The sequence below is a fragment of the Gavialis gangeticus genome, unplaced genomic scaffold (assembly GCF_001723915.1).
Source record: "Gavialis gangeticus isolate Ggan-Ray unplaced genomic scaffold, GavGan_comp1, whole genome shotgun sequence".
NCBI lineage: Eukaryota > Metazoa > Chordata > Crocodylia > Gavialidae > Gavialis > Gavialis gangeticus.
This window is the reverse complement of record NW_017729030.1, coordinates 43,244,881-43,249,787: the sequence shown is the minus strand read 5'-3', so window position 1 is coordinate 43,249,787 and position 4,907 is coordinate 43,244,881.

Sequence of the window (4,907 nt, the reverse complement as noted above, 5' to 3'; positions counted from 1 at the left end):
AGGAGCTGCTGGATGCTGGGGAAGCCAAGCAGGTCCCCTGGCAGCTGAAGCAGTGGCAGCAGCAGCCTTCCCCCTCCCCACCAGAAGCTGTGTGCTGGCTGGGCTAGGGCCTTCTGTGCACAAGGGTGGGAGCAATGTGTATGGCCTGGGTGGGGTACAGTTAATCGGTGGGTGCCCCGATTGAGTGAAGTTGCTTGGTAGGCCAGATGCAGCCCATGGACCATATTTTGCCCACCCCTGAGTTAGAGCACCCTGTCCCCCAGCCCAGCAGATGTTCACTGTTGGGTCAGGTGGGGATCAAGCTCCACTTTGGAGCTGATTAAGCAAAAGACCTGCCTGCCTGCAGACTCTCTCCCCTAGCCCTGCCCCCACATAGCTCCTGTGCTGTCTGCAGGAAAGGTTGAGGAGGGAAGCAGGAACTGCAGATTGGGGTTTGCTCAGCCTGAGCTGGAGGCAGCTGGAGAAGGGGACTGCAAGACAGGGGGGTTCCAATCCATTGGCACCTCACCCCCCAGCTCAGGCTGGGCACACCCCAGCCCATGGCTCCCTCCCACTCCATTCCCCTCCCTCCCTTCCTGCAGACAGCACTGGAGGCAAAGTTGGGCTGTATCAGCTCAGCCCAGCCCCAATCATGTGCAGGCACTGACAGAAGTTCCCTAACACACTCCACTTTGGAGCACCTTCATCTGATCCCTCATTACATGAGAGTTAATTTGTTGCACTATCGGCCACTTTTAAAGAGTTTTGCAGTCATGCATTTCTGTCATGGCATGGCTGTAGAGTTCTTTCAGGGGGCCAATCGCATGACAAATGTCACTTCTGTCAGTGTCCATTGTCTCTCTGAACTGCACTGACAAGGCAGAACACAAAGGCTCCTCATTTCCTTGGTCCTCCCCAGAGTCCACCAGGTCTGCCTATGACCCACCAAACTCTATCTACTCCTGCTTTACTCCAGACAATTCCAAAATGCATGCAAGTGCATTAGTTCTTCAGACTTTATATGCTAATTGCTCAGTAATTACATTTTTTATCACTGTATAGCTGGCAGAGATCCAGGCTATAATGAAAAAGATTGCTGATTGATTGTTTAAAAACTAAAATTCTAAGAGCTTTTACTTATATTACAAAAGTGCACCAGTGAGTATGTCTGCAGTGCAGTCACAGAGGTGAATGCAGTGGAGTATGGAAATATTCAAGCTAGCTTTTAAATGAGGTAGCTCAGGTATTAGTAGCAATCTGTGACAGCTGGAAGGTCAGCGCAGCTGCCAAAGCCTTCCTGAGAAGTAGGGTAACCTTTTGTGACTGTTCTATAGGCATATCCTAGGTCTGAATGTTGGTGCTTTATAGAAGAGATGGAGGGAACTGTTTTAGCTTAGGGCTGGCAGAAAAATAAGTGGTGTTTCACTTTAAAAAAAAAAAACCTGCCTGGGTGTCACCTGCCCTAGGCTTTCTCTAATTTAAGGCAGCTGCTCTGCCTGCAGCATACCTGCTATGCTAAGGGCTGTGAGAGAGGGCAGTACAGAACTGTGTGTGTTGGTCCCATTTAATTTCTTCACCAGTGGTATTCTCCTACAGTCTGCTTCAGCTGTGTACATTGTTGGCATACAGGTGATAAAGCACAGGCCAGAATCAGGCCCAAAGTCTGGCTTATCAGCAAGCAAGTTTGCTTTCATGTGTGTTTCTGCTGACAGCCATTGCAAAGAGTGCAGGCCAGACTGAATATATTCACAAAGGCTCATCAGAATGGCTAAACACTGCCATTTGTGCAAACTGTAAAACTGTTCCGCTGGCAGCCCTGAGTAAGGTATGTAGCTGCAGGCGAGCTGATGGGGCAGTGGATAGAGACATATTCTGTCTGCATGCAGATTGAAAAAAGTCAGGCACATTTCATTGTTACCAGTGTGCTAGCATTTGATGTAAAACTACCTGATTTCAGTATCTCGTGTTTCCCTTTCCTATGTAGCCTATTTTAAATGCCAAGTTTATAATTCTGTATTCACAAAAGCCTCTGGTGGAATGTAGCCATGTGACGTGGTGTTTGCTCAACCTTTTTTGTCTTGCTTATTCTTGGGCCTTGTGTATTTAAGCTGCAGCTGCAACAGTGCTGGTTTTGCTCCAGTACAAGCCTTCTAAAAAATTCTTGCTGATGGCATCTGTGGTTCAGAGCAGAGCAGCTCAAGCCTAGTGAGATGAATTATTTAAGGTGACTAACGCTTTAAATAGACTAGATGATCAATAACGGTTATAATAATAAAATAGCAGACAAATCATAGATGAGTTAGAATATGGGCATTGTTTAGAAAAGATTTGATCAACTAAATGAAAGTGCAGTTTTTGGATCAGGAGAAAATCCTTCAGGCTAGTTTCAGCTCTGGTGTCACTGGTACAACTCTAGTGATTCCAGGAAGCAGGGTTTATTGGACTCTTACAATTATTTCATGGGTCTTGCAATATTTGGTGTTTTCTTACATTGTATTTTGCTGTATCTCACACTTGTTTATAAAAGTAAGTTTTCTAGCACTCACAGTTGTGTAGAAACCAGACCCATGATTTTGAATTGTTGGAGCTGAATTTGACCAAGAGCCTTACTTATTTTTCTCTCCTAATTAAAAAGAAAAATATTTTAAAATTACTTCATATAAAAAGAAAAATCTTTTAAAATGTTGAAAATAGTGGCAAAGGAAACATTGTGGGGCCCACTTCCTTGCTTCAGTGAGGTTTCCTAGGAAAATTTTCTATCACAATGAAGTAAAGCCCTCCAGCATAATATTGAGGGTAACTAAAAGCAGAGGAAAAGGGAAACAATAACGCCACACAGAAAACAAATATGATTTCCAAGCCAAATGAAGTCTTTAAGAAAGAAAGAATGAACCACAGGCAGAATTGCCAAACCTAAGCATTCAGAAATCATGAGTCAGGCCCCCAAAAATCATTACACTCTACAAAATAATAGATCTTTTTATTTGTCTTCTGTGTTTTAGCCATCTGAGTTCATGTTTTCAAGCTCTTCTTTTTGTGAATTGGAAGTCCAGGTATTTCACTTAAAAACAAATCAGGTGTTCTCCTGTAACTGCATGAATATGGAAAAAAAACTATGTATTGGCTTCCATATATAGCAGGGGCGGGCAATTATTTTGGGCGAAGGGCTGTTTACCCAGTTTGGCAAGCTGTCGAGGGCCTCATGGGTAGCCCCACCCCTTGATAGGTGCCCCGCCCCCTGGTCACCATCTTGGGACCAGCATCCCAGGGTCAGCACCAGTGGGGCCCAGAGCAGGGTGCGGGCTGGCAGTGGTCTGTGGAACCAGGTTGGGCTGCACCAGCAGGGATGGGGGGGGAACTGGCCCGGCTCCATAGAGCCCCTGCCAGCTGGGATGCCATACTCCTGCCGCCCTGCTCTGGGCACTGCTGGTGCTGGCCCCAGAACACAGGTGTGGGCCATGTGCACCTGCACCTGCTCACTCCCAGTGCACCCCAACCCCAGGGTACAGGCGGGGGGCAGTGTGCAGCCCCAACCCCCTTCTCCCCAACAGGGAAGGAGCTGGTGCTGAGTGCATGGGAAAAGTGACCCCTCCCCTGCCCCATGGCTGGCGCTCCTTTCTGCAGCCACCTCCAGCCCATGCGAGGCTGTCCTGAGCAGGCACAGGCAGCCCCACGCGGGCTGCGAGTGGCTGCAGCATGGGGCAGCCGAGCGCAGGGTGGGCGAGGGGCCGCTTTTGCCCTGCACTGAGCAACAGCTTGTAACCCGCCCCCACTACCAGCCTGGGCCCTGTACCAGCTCCGGGCTTGCCCTTCGGGCCTGTGCCTCAGCAGCAGCTGTGGCCCCTCTGCTTGCCACACCAGGCATGTAGGAACACCCCCCCACCTTCTGGCATCTGCCTGCCTTAGCCAACGGAAGTCCAATCTATGCAGTTTAGAGAAACCTGAGTAAATTGGAGCAATTCTACCTCAGGCTTTTTGACTATCTGTACTTAGCCATTGTATCATTTGGGGAAAGAAACTAGAACCCCTGAACTGTGTGCACAGGCATACAGTCCCCAAATCTCTGATGCCAGGGACACTGTAGCATAAAGCTCCCTACAGGTATTGCTGCTCTGGGGAGTCCAGAGCTATCATTGACTGTCCTCAGGCTAAAAAGGAACAGGGACATCCCGACTTGGAGCTTTGTTGATTCCCCACCTCTGATGGGCAATTTCTCAAAGCTCCTGTGTGACACTGGATGGACTGGGGGAGCTGTTCTCTAGAGAAAATTCAAGGGAGGGTGGCATCTGTACTGTGATCAGCCTTCCTATATGTGATCAGAGAGCTTCTGTTTTACCTACAGCAGTGGTTCTACTTCTCAGTCAGACCAATTACCCAACACAACTTAGCTGATGGCAGGGAAGTATGTTACTATCAAACACTGTATAGTGCTTTTTTGTGAGAATCCCAAACTGTTCTCTAAATTGTATCTTCAGACATTTCTTTCTCTTAGAGTTGAAAAGCAGGACCTTTAGGGATGATATGAAGCTGCTGCTGAAGAGCTGCGCACAGCAATTTAGGAAAGGAAGTGAAGAATATTGTATCCGTGTGAGACTGTAGATACACAAATTAATGGACAAATCACTTGCTTAAACTCTAAGGACTTCAAGGAACAGAAGCACACTTCATATTAGAGTCTCTTTACTTCCTGTATCCCAAGAGTCAGATCATGAGATGCTTACTCAATTTTTGCATTGCCTGAGTAAGAACTGAGTAAAAACTGACTATCTCAGAACGTGACAGTAGAAACTAGGGGTGCATCAATAGCGATTTTTTGGGGCTGATACTGATAGCCGATTTTTAAGGAGGCATATCAGGCGATAGCAATCTGATTTCAGATACGCAGCCCGGCAGCTTGAAGAGCAGTGTCCAGCTAGTAAGTCTGTTGT